Here is a 12,526-nt window from a genome sequence, read left to right on the forward strand (position 1 = left end):
CGCGCATAATAACGATCCCTCCAACTTTGGGTCGCGAGAGGACGACATGCATCAAGGTCCCATTCTCTGCTCAGCCACGCACGCTGTCGCTCGCAGGCACAACCCACGGCCAGCTGGGCGCGATGGGGTTTTAACGCAGTGTGGCGTTATACAGAATATATTGGTCTCGGCGTCAGTGAACGCTCAATTAAAGTGCCGTTACGAGTGAGATACAATAAAAATACAAACTAGAAAATGCAATCACTATATGTTCTGCTACAAGTAAAGAATGAACAGATAACAGAAATGCCAAATGTTTTATTCAAGGTGCCTTCGAACAGCGACGAGTCTTGTTATCAGTGAGAGCGAGTAGCTTGCATTTTGCGTTTAGGTGGTGCACATTGGCGTGTGTAGATAGGAAACTCTCTTACACAATATTTTTTATATGCCAACTGGCACGCGGGCACACTTTGTTGAACGTGATGCTCCCAAACTAGCATCTCGCACTCAGGCTTACCTAAAAGGTAAAAGAAGATATTTAGGAGAGCAATACGAATAGTCGGAAAAACAGAAACGAAACATTACAATAGAGTGTGTAAAAGTATCATACCGGAAGTGTCCTGGAAAATTTATTCGTTCCAGCCATATGTAAGCAGCTTCTTCATTTGACAACTTATTCGTCAGACCAAAATGTAGCCGAATACATGGCTCTACTCATGGCTCATACAGCATATCAAGAGCCAGTTCGTAATCTAATAAACACTCTAACAATTGGTGATTATGTAAGACGAACGAGTTAACGGCATTTGTACTATGAATAAAAATAACTATTTCGTAATATGTCAGAAGAAACGTACCTCGAATAATAGGAGAGGACCTACGCTAACCTTACGCTGTCTATCTAAACTTTCACAATCTGATACAATTTGAAATGAAACATCTGGCCATTTCCATTTGATCTGCTGTTTCCGAAGAACATATTCGAAACATTGCAGCTCTAACTGGAACAGACAATTCAACGTGTTGGTAAAGGTTCATTTCTTCGAAACGACGCCACACAAGAACGCGAACACGGAACGACACTAAGAACCCATATGTTAGCGTCCTTGCTGTCATTCCGTTTTTTGTGTTTTGTGGTGGCGTTTCGAAGAAATGCAGATATAGCCAACGTTACACATATTTCATGTGAAATATTTCAGTGCTGGTTACATGCGTTCAGTAGAATGTGTTATCGAAAACGCACATCTATGCAAAAACGCTAACGCTGAAAGCACGCTCGAGCCGTGTAGGTGTCGTACACAGCTTGAAACAGGTAAGTTTAGTAAGAATAATTCATTTGAGTTAGAATTCATCGCCTAAATTTTTATTGTTGTCGGCTTCAACTTTTTTAGTGTAGAAGGAAAGGAAGCTGCAGGAACTTCATCCTCTTAGAGATCCAAATAAATTGACGCCCTCACCGTGGACATTAAGGGGTCTAATAAGCAGGTAAAATATTTTTATGGAGTTATCCTGCGATCTTTTTGCGCGGAGCGTTGTCCCAAACGTGTAGCGCAGGAAATTACGGACCTCCACAGGTTTTTCTGCGCCACTTGCCTTGTAGCAGGTTGTAAATACAAATAGAATGGCTTTAGGACCATTACCACACGCATAATATTACGCAGCAGCTTGAGTAGGAATGTGCAAGTTCTAATGCATTGAATCAGTGACATTTATTTTATGCTTGAAGAAGAACATCTTTTGCCGTATGAACAGAGTACAGTTAGATATACATAGTAGCGGCCATAACTAGTTGTGCGGGTCACGCTTTGCTCGACTAAGCCATTAAATTACTATAACAAGCGCAGCTTCACAAATACCCGTTTTAATAAAACAATATTTACTCAAGACATTTACATTTTTTTGCTAGCCGAGTACAATACGCCGTTTTCCGAAGTCATAACCGCATATACTATAGATTCTGAGGTACTTCATTATTACGGAAGATTCCGCACCATGACGACAAAGAAGTCGTGGCTCTTATGGTGATATGTACAGTTGGGGAAGATGACATGCGAATAATTTGCGTACACAAATTTCCCCCTCTATGCGGAAGCAGCCAGCCTTGCCAAAGAAGTGTGCTATGAAATGCGCTGTACATAGGAATTCTAACGAGGCACGCACACAATCTCTGTCCCGCGATAGTGACAGTAAGAGGGATCATGGTTGAAGAAAATGGCTGCGAAATTGCCGCACAAACTGGAGTCCAGGTGACCAGAGTAATACTTCATAGCCAGGCAAGAAAATCACACTGCGGTGAGTGGGGTCATAGCGGTGCTTGCGAGCGTCTTGGGAGATGTCGGTGTTAATTCGGGTGAGATGGCGGCACTGGGCGAGGCGGGAAAGAAATTGTTCGAAAAAAAAAGCACTGCTGATCAGACAGCAGCTGAGAAGAAAGATGCATCAAGGCCGAAAGTTGGTGAGATCCCGTTGAAAAGCAAGAATGGGGAAAAGCTGGCGGTACGTTGAGGTGCAGTATTGTAAGCGAAACTCACAAACGGATTCATTGCATCCCAATTTTCGTGGGCCGGGCGGTTGTACATTGATATCATGTCGGGGAATGTGCGATGCGAATGCTCAGGCAAGCCAATAGCCTGTGGATGGTAGCTATGATTTGTCTTAGGAAGAGTGCTGGTAGTTCGTAGAACTTCGGGAAAAATGCAACAGCGGAAGGTCTTGCCGCGGTCGCTAAGAAAACGCGTGGTGCTCTATGGCGTGAAAAGATGCCTCGAAGGAAAACTCCGCAACTTCAGAAGCTGTACCAGAATGCAGAGAAGCTGCCTCAGCATAGTAAGTGAGGTGATCAACAGCTATCACAAACCAGTATTGTTGGTGATCAGCGGAATATACGCCTACAAGTCTATTGCAACGAGCTCAAAGGAAAAGGCAGGACAAGGGAGGGGATACAAGGGCCCAGCTGGATTAGGTGTTGGGCGCTTGTGGCGTTGACAAGGTACGCAAGAGGTGATATATTGGAAATGGCGCAGGAGAGCCCAGACAAAGAGAACGGGTTTCGGATCCTGTCATCCGCGTTGTGATATCCAAGATAACCTGCCATTCGGTCGTCAAGAAAAGCTTGTAGAATATCGCTTTGCAGAGAACGGGAACTGACGGGAAACCATTTGCTACCATCGGGGTGATAAATGTACCACCTCGCTGTTATGATAATGATGATAAATGTACTGCCTCGCTGTGCAACTTGAATTGGTCATTTTGTCGACACATACGGGAGTCTGCTGGCGAGGATAGTCTGACAGTAGGGTCTGCATGCTCGTGCGCAATAAGGACGTGATGGCTATTAGTTCCTGGCCTGTCCAGCGTTGCTATTTGTAAAGAAGATGAAGATGGCTCGCGCGGCAGGCTTTCGTCGGGCAGCTCGGACGGCCTCTGACTGGAAACATGCAAGCGAAAAATGTGAATTTCCTACTCTTTGACGCTGCTCCCCGCAGCGTTTAGCGCCTTTTGCTTTATTCTGCTGCGTTGCGTTCTTTGACGAATTCCTGTCTCCACCACGCCGAATTTCTTAGCACGCTTTCTGGTGCTGATTTCTGACCCTTCCGCTCGCGTATTGAGTTGACCAGTACTCATATCAACGGTCACGATTGCAATCTCAACCACACAGTCTGGATGATGTGCTGGTAAATCATTCCTATCATAGATACCTCGATTGGCGGAGTACTTCAAACATTTCGGGACAATGGAGATTTTTTTTTAATTTGCACAACGTTCCTCGCATACCTAGGATCTGTCGACAACTGCAGTGCCCTGCCTACATTGGGCTCTAGTGCACTTTCCCCACAGACTGAACTCCGCCCTGGTACTCTTGTTTAATGAGCTGGGCTCAACTAGGACTTCTGCAAGAGCTAGCTTCGCTACGTACTCCCTTGATAACTGTACAAAATCGTTCACAGCTGTCCTCGCCACTTCCTTAGCATTCTATAGACACATTACTTCGCCGCCCTCAATAAGATTCTCATAACCGGGATCTGCCATCAGCTACACACGTACAGTTACGCTCATAAATATAGGCCTCCCTTTCTATCACCGGTAATGCTGATTTCCTTGAAACCCTTGTTCCAATCTTTGAATGTTCTGATACCGGTTTACTTTTGTCCTCCCTAATTTTGTTTTGTTCCTGCCTTTCGAGTTCTTCATGCTCCTCCTTTTTTGTTGATTTAGAATTGAGGTGCGGAAGTACTTAAAGTGTCCCTGAGCACTGTTGCCTTCTAAGGGTGAGCTAGAAATTTCGGCTTCTAAACTGTTATCATCTACTCTTCGTCAAGCTCTTCAAACGATCGCAACAAGCTAGCCTTCGTCAAATTCATTAGGTCCATGCTCGCTACTTTAGGCTTTGGCTCAGCTGTTCCCACAGAAATTGCTGCAAAACCCTACATATTCCAACGTAAGAACTACCAGCTGTTCAATTCTCTTTTCACAAGAGAATTTGAGGCCTTGCAAAAACATAGCAGGAGCCAAACGTTTATCCACAGAAGTAGCACCAAGTCTCCAAGTTTTTCTGCACCATATCGAAGGAATTGCAAGAATATGTAAGTCCTGAGTCGGCTTCTAATTGATTGAAATTCCGGTATGTCTCTAAGCCTTAATTCCAACCACACAAGTATGAGGTCTGGCTTAGGTAGCTGGTTCAGTTCTATGCTGAAAGGTGCTTTCTGCTGAGACTGGCAACAACCATAGTGCCACAATAGACAGCTGTGTGCGCTCTATTGGTTTTAGTTACGTCTAGGCTAAAAAGTTGATATGACTCCCAAGCGCAATAAACGGGCACGCACCGTGTACTGTGCAATCATGATGCACTGCGTTCATGAAGCTGTTCGCGAACCAGTTGTTGGCGATTGGCGTTGCCTACAAGCTCCATTTGACGCCGTCAGCCAATCGCTTGCGAACCACTTGCCGCCGACTGGCGTAGCTACAAGTTACATCCTACCGCTGTAAAGTGTTGCGCCTTGGGGTCGCATGTAGGCCAGCAGTCCTCCAGGCATAGGGATGAGAGCACCGGGGACATGGAGTGATATGTTTATTTACACATTGAAAAAACTAGTCACATTCTAGTCAAAGCTCTCTCAGTCCCAATCAAGATATTCTTTTTAAGCGGTTCTTCAGCCAGTCAGAGGTGTCGTAATGTTAGCAGAACTCCTTTGATGTGCAGCCTTCCAAGCAAGGACCAGACAGTCACGAAGCACAGGCTCACACCCCTTCTGCGGAAGTCGTCGACCTGGTTCCCTGCTCTCCTAGGCGATAACCTTGTCAAGGTAAGAAAACTGGTCTTCGCGCTCGTTACCGCTTCAACGGAGTGTGGCTGTTGTTATCTTTGCTATGTGGGTTTCCTCATTTGTTCTTCACTATGGTGGTGGGCCCCGTCGCCAGGTATATGGGCGCTGATGAAACGGGCTACCTCGGGAATGCTCATCGCTCGTTTTCAGAGGTAAAGAGGCCTACCAGCGCGGCAGCAACACTTCCACGATGCTCGAGCCGAATCGGTCGATGGTGCAGTTCGTGGTGAGCGAAGGCAGGGAACCAAGCCTTGCGTCACATGACAGGAACTATCAGCTTTCATATGTGGAAATTTATTGGACATCACGAAAGCGGCCGTTCTTGTGGCTGGAGCAGCGATTACGTTAATTCGTTGAGAGAACAAGGGCGCTATAACGTAAAGCTAATCCAAACTTTTCTATTCCAATTCTGAAATCAGCCCTCCGCAATTGGTCACAAACTTTTTTGGACCACCAACACTTCACCTTTCTGTCACGCGGCGTCACCAAAACCGCGATACCTCTCCATATGATATGACGTGTAAACACTTATTACGCATGATTGCACCGAACAAAAGAAAAATAGTTATTTTTGATTCGACGTTTTTTCGCCGTTAGACCTCGACTATTGGTCAAGAGTTTTAGGGCTGCACCCACTTCATCTGCCTGTCACGCGACTTCAGAAAACCGCGAAAACTCACCACGTCAACGTGACGTGTATGCGTTAAAGATGCATTTATATGCCGAACAAAAGGGAATATTTCTCTGAATAGCCGCACGCTGCCCTGTTCTGAAAGGAATAAAAGATGGCTACCGCCGATCGCTCAGGCACTGGCTACTCGCCCCTGCCGGAGAGCATGGGTTTATTTACGTGTAATAAAACATTCTGCGTGGCCGTGTAACGTTTTCGAGAACTTACGGCACGTTTACGACCTCATTCTGCCAACTCTTCTTTGCTGAGGATCCGTTTTAGCGTCATTCTTAAGCTTCCGTTTCATGCCGCCGCGATTGTCGACGAGCCACCGCAAGCTGAGCAAAAGAAAGCGAACCAATCGCAGACGCAGGCACCACCCTCTTCATCCGGTTATCGATATTTAGTGCAGTGGCTCGGCCCCATCGAATCCCTCTCCCCTTGAGCATGCTCCTCGCCTCTTGTGAGCCAATTAGATAAGTCAAATCACTCAGTGCAGGCAGTGTTATTCGTTTTTCAAGCAAACAAAAGTGACCTCCTATGAATGAGGGAAGCATTTGATTGGTTTGTTCAGACAATCCTGCGAGTGACTGCCCGATGCTAGCGTCGGCGGTTACGCAGATTTGGCGTGCGATCCTGTACGCGTTCCAAAATAGAACGGAGGCGGTCCGTTCCACCGAGCCGCACACGGTTGGTCAGTTTGAATGGTGACGAATGCCATGACGTCAATTGTGAAGTGATATCTGCTGTCAGTCACTCCGTGTCGTCTGCTATCGGACAAACGCAACGGAACGGACCGCCGATTTCGCGACGGAAAGAACGGACCGCCTCCGTTCGATTTTGGAACGCGTACAAGATCGCACCCTTGACGTCAGGAGATTGGAATAAAAACATATTGGAATAGTTTTACGTTATACGGCCTCATATGATGAGCAGGGCTATATCATGTCTACTCCCGAAGTAGTTCGCAAAGAAAGGTTTGCTTAAAAATTACGACACCTCTTTGTTGATTTTCACAGTTGTTGTCACTATGGTAGATTATATGTGATGGGCAATAACCGAGATTCTTGAGGGGAGTGTGAATCACTACGGTGTCTTTCACAACACAGCCTTGCTTATGCCTACGTTCCACTGTGAAGTTCCGGTTCCATTGTCGGCCGTTCTCTTAAACCCTATCATCAGTGTAATTTTCATGTTTCCGACTATATCGAAGTCGAAGGATGTCGTCAGTCAGTGCTTTCCAGGCGTGTTCATGATGCATGTAACCGGTTGTTTTACAGAAGGTATCGACGAAGAAACTCCAGAAAGAACAGATAGGAAATAAGAAAGTTATGCTCGATAAAAACAAAGATGGCAAGACGGCTGGCAAGAAACTCCTAAAATAATTTCTCAGTGGTTGTAGCGGCTAGTATATACAGCGGATACGAATGTTCAGTGTTGCCTTACAGTGGCTTTTTATCAAGACTGTCTCATCGTGCGGTAAAGGCAAGAAAGTAGTCGTCACAACATTTCCACAGTAACCTATCTGGACCTGGTACATCGCACAATAAAAGGAGCAAATCAAGAAATTAGCCATTCGGGGCGTAAATCTAACAAGGAACGACAGCTGGCACAAGTGCGAAAAATATTGTTTTGCAGTACAAAAGGAAAATTGTGCCCGATACGCCAAGGCCCATCTTAACAACTAAGTCTCTCGACGGGAAGTACATGCAAGAAAATATTGAAATTTAGTAAGCATCATAGGCTTACTCACCTTGAAGGTAAAAACTAAATACGGCACACCGTTCCACAGGAGACGAGAACCGCAAGGTGTAATCATATGGGTGTCTTCCTAAGAAAAGCGCAAAAAATATTTGTGCTCATGAAAGCCATTATGGAAGGCTCTGTCTCTATATTGTGAACAGAGTTGGGTATCAGAATTTAAGTTTGATTTTTTCTAAGAATAGAATTGAAGGTGGACATGAATGCAGCATGTCAGGAGGAGCCTTACCTTTGAGGCGTGAGGAAAGCATTAAAGCCAGGCTTATAAAGCTCTTGCCAACACAATGAATACATTTCACAAGGATACTAGCAGTAATATGTTGAGGTGGTGTTGATCAAAGGTAAAGCAGCACATTCTCATTCGATGGTAGCAAGTTGAAGGCTTTGCTTTGGCCACTAAAATGTTAAAACTTAGAATAATTCCTAACGCTGGCAAAAGATTTGCCGATGGCCATTGGAGCCTTTGCATTTGAGTCAACTCATGACAATATATGCCAATATGCATCGCAATATACAGTCTTCCCGGCAACGCCCATTTATGCGGCTGTTTTGCGCCCATTTTGTGTTGACCGAGATAAGGAGTTCACCGTCCTTGTACACTGAGGTAGCACGGCCTTCTGTATTATCGGAAGACAGCGACAGGTATGAATGCGTACAGGGAGGATTTGGGCAAACTGCTCACTGGGCTCGAGTGTGGAGTTAGTTCCGGTTGCAGTATGAAGTGCGCTGAAGTACGAAGTATGAAAATCGCGATTATTGCGTTTACATTTTTAAGTTACTTCCCCGAAATTATGGGGGCTATTTGTATATTTATGCATGCTACTACGTTACCATTTGTAGAATACTACGCACGCTCTCCGCACGCCAACTACCAAAGTTCTTGTATATATTGTTACGGGGATGTTGGAAGTAGATAAAAACTATATTTGCAATATATATATATATATGTATATATATATATATATATATATATATATATATATATATATATATATATATATATATATATATATATATATATATCTTCCAACATCCCCGTAACAATATATACAAGAACTTTGGTAGTTGGCGTGCGGAGAGCGTGCGTAGTATTCTACAAATGGTAACGTAGTAGCATGCATAAATATACAAATAGCCCCCATAATTTGGGGGAAGTAACTTCAAAATGTAAACGAAATAATCACGATTTTCATACTTCGTATATATATATATATATATATATATATATATATATATATATATATATATATATATATATATATATGCAGGATGAGTCAGAATAGCTAAGATGGCTGGCCATCAAAAACATACAGCAGCCAGCGTCTCTGATCTTCTTCCGCTCTCTTCACTCATCCTTCCATGACACGAACCGGGTGGCGAATCACCGTCTCGGCGCACGGTAGGCGAAGAATTGCGAGCGAAGTATGGCTTCTGCCATAAAATGTGCACGACGTCGACAGGCGTCTGACTTGAGGATGCATCAAAATGTACCGGCGAAATCTCGTAATGGACGTCGTTAACTGTGCGTATGACTTCATGAGGGCCTGTGTAGCGAGAGAGAAGCTCCTGGGAAGGGCCAATCCGAAGATATGGTGACCACAGGAGCACCCAAGCACCTGGTGCGAACTTAACATACGATGGCAGTGGTTGTTACGCTCTTTCTGTATATGCTGTGTGGATGACAAACGAGAGTGGGCGACTTGACGTGCCATGCGAGCGCGATCGATGACCTCACGAGCGTACTCAGTTGCAACACGTGGCACAGAAGGGAGGATGGTGTCAAAGTGCAATGTGGGGTCGCGGCCATACAAGAGATAAAAGGATGATTATCCTGCGGTGTCATGTCGGTACTTGTTATACGCAAGCGTCACGTAAGCCGCCGTGGTGTCCCAGCCGCGGTGATCTTTGCAGATGTACTTCGACAGCATCTCTCTGAGTGTTCGGTTGAGACGTTCCGTAAAACCGTTAGTTTGTGGACGGTAGGCGGTGGACAGCTTGTCCTCAGGGGCAAAAGACCGGAGGAGGTCGTCCACAACACGAGACAATAACGAGTGGCTGCAATCTGTAAGTAACTGTCGAGGTGCACCGTGCTGGAGAATGACGTCGTGAAGGAGAAATTTGGCGACGTCTGTTGCACAACTACTCGGCAACACCTTCGTTATCACGTGGCATGTCACGTAATCAGTAGCGACGGCGATCTACTTATTCCGCCTAGTCGTCCTCGCAAAAGGACCAAGCAGGTCAACGCCTATACGACAGAACGGTTAAGAGGGAACTTCACTTGGATGGAATCATCCGACAGGTGGCAGCGGAGGTTTCTTCCGGCGCTGACACAATTCGCAAGTTGCGACATAAAGACGTACGGAGCGGTAGAGATGTGGCCAGAAGAACCGGCGTCGTACGCGGTCGTATGTACAGCAAAACACCAAGGTGCCCCGCCATCGGTGCATAGGGAAGTTATTCGAGAACGACGGGTCGCAAATGACGAGGAAGGACAAGCAGTAACTTAGGGCCATCAGGGTTGATATTACGGTGGTAAAGGATGCGGTCAGGCAGCACGAACATGCGGCATGTGCCGTCGGTGCTGCCAGATTGCACTCCAGCGATGATGGACTGTAAGGATGCGTAGCTTCGTTGTTCAGCGTTCATGTCGGTCACGCAGGTCTATCACGTCACAGGTCCACGATGCATCACGAAGTCACCGGATCATGCGGAACATGATCGGGAAGATCCACGGGGGGACGCGAGAGGCAGTCAGCGTCCTTGTGGAGGCGTTCAGTCTTGTAATGGACACTAAATGAAAATTCCTGGAGCCGCAAAGCCCAGCAACCAAGCCGTTCAGTCGGGTCCCGTAGGGAAGACAGCCAGCAAGTGCGTGGTGGTCTGTGACGACCGAAAACGTGCAGCCGTAGAAATATAGCCGGAACTTGGCGATAGCCCATACTAAAGCCAAGCACTCCTCCTTGGTGATCGAATAATTTCTATTTCTCTCGACAGGTGACAGCAGGCGGCTGGTGTAAGCTATCATGCACTCGGTACCATTCTGTTGTTGGGCGAGAACAGTGCCGATGTCGTAGCCGCTTGCGTCAGTGTGGAGTTTGGTTGGCGCAGACGTATTAAAGTGGGCAGCTATGGAAGGGGTAGTCAGAAACCCGATGAGAACGGTGAACGCCTGAGCCTGCTCCGGGTCCTATGAGAATGGCTAGTTCTTCTTTAGAAGATCTGTCAAAGGCCGAGCATTGTCGGCGAAGTTTTTGAGGAAACGGCGAAAGTAAGAAGACAGGCCGATGAAGCAGCGCACGTCAGAGGCAGAACGTGGCACAGGGAAACTGCGTACGGCGCGACCATTTTGCGGACCGGTTTGGACGCCGGATGCGCCAACGAGGTGTCCCAACACGCTGATCTTAAGGCGCCCGAATTGACACTCCGTGGAGTTAAGTTGAAAGCCGGCTTTTCCGCAGACCGCAAGAAGAGGAGCGAGTCGGGTAAGGTGACTGCCGAACGTTGGGAAAAAACAATAACGTCGACAAGGTAACCATCACATGTGCAAACATGTGACGGTAATCCATCACATGTGCAAACGTCGCAGGAGCATTCCATAGGCCAAAGGGCATGACTTTGAACTGATGTAAGACATCCGGCGTTATGAAAGCCATCTTCTCGCGGTCCATTTCATCAACTGAAATCTGCCTCTAGCCGGATCGAAGATTGATGGACGAGAAGTATTTAGCTCCGTACAAGCATTCCAAGGTGTCGTCGATGCGTGGTAGTGGGTAGACGTCCTTTGGCGAGTTCTTGCTTAAGTAGCGTTAATCGTGCAAAAACAACATATTTCTATCACAAGGACGACATCATCGAGCTGATGGCTCAATGACACCTTCGCGGAGCATTTTGTCCACTTGTAATTGCATGACTCAACGTTCAGCATGCGATACACCATAGGTACTCCGAGAATTGGATTAGTATCTGCAGTGTTTATACGGTGGTGAAAAACAGATGTTCGGCCTAAAGGCCTGTCACCGAATTCAAAGATGTCACTGTACGATTCAAGCGGAAGTCTTATGTCCGTGGCCTGTGCAGAGGTGAGGTCAGGTGCAATCATTTTCGTGAAGTCATTGTGATGTGTGTCGTGCGCGACATGGTGCGGTGGTCAGAACGGACAGAAGCAGACGACAAGGAGTACGCGCGCCGTGGCGAATTCCGTGCTGGAGAGAAAACGACAACGCCGCAGAACATCCGGTAGGTGAACTCGTGGTGCGACAAGAAAAAACAAGAAGAAAATGCCGACCAATTCGGAGAAACCACCAAGCATCCAACAGCCAATCAGAAAAGGACTAATCTGCCAGAGCGAAAGGAAAAGCTTGGCGCGCTGGCAGAAGGGGGGAGACGCCGGGAGAGTTCCGGGAAGCGACGCCAGGAGAAGGTCGGCCACCGGACCGGGAGTCGAAGCCAGGCCGTCGGGTTCCGGACCCGAGCCACTAGGACTTCACCCGACCGGGGCCTCCTGCCAACCCGTTCCTGTGCGTCGCCATTCTACGAGAGCGCGCCGCCAGCTGCCCAAGGCCGGTGAGCTTCTGTGTCCGTGGGCAGGACGAGAACAGTCGGGCTACGGGCCCGAGTTCTACGCCCAGCTGCCCGGCCAGAACGCCCCGCTATCTACTCGTGCAGCCTACTGCCCGAGGCCGGCGTTCGAGATTCTGTGCCCGTGGGCAGGACGAGAGCAGTCGCTATGGGCTCGAGCTCTACTCCCATCTGCCCGGTCAGAACGCCACCGCCGTCTGCTCGTGCC

The 12,526-nt window shown here is 47.1% G+C and overlaps 1 long non-coding RNA gene across 4 annotated transcripts in view; it reads right to left on the bottom strand.

Moving 5' to 3' along the window:
* Positions 1 to 279: 279 nt before the first annotated feature.
* The window catches only part of LOC135916830 (uncharacterized), a 58,903-nt gene continuing 46,656 nt past the window's right edge, over positions 280 to 12,526 (bottom strand). For all 4 annotated transcript variants that reach the window (XR_010569081.1, XR_010569080.1, XR_010569078.1 and 1 more), the window contains 2 exons: positions 7,730 to 7,807; positions 280 to 496 (listed from right to left, as the gene is read on the bottom strand). This is a non-coding gene — a long non-coding RNA (uncharacterized lncRNA). The remainder of the gene's footprint in view (positions 497 to 7,729; positions 7,808 to 12,526) is intronic.

The sequence above is a fragment of the Dermacentor albipictus genome, chromosome 7, assembly GCF_038994185.2.
Source record: "Dermacentor albipictus isolate Rhodes 1998 colony chromosome 7, USDA_Dalb.pri_finalv2, whole genome shotgun sequence".
Lineage (NCBI taxonomy): Eukaryota > Metazoa > Arthropoda > Arachnida > Ixodida > Ixodidae > Dermacentor > Dermacentor albipictus.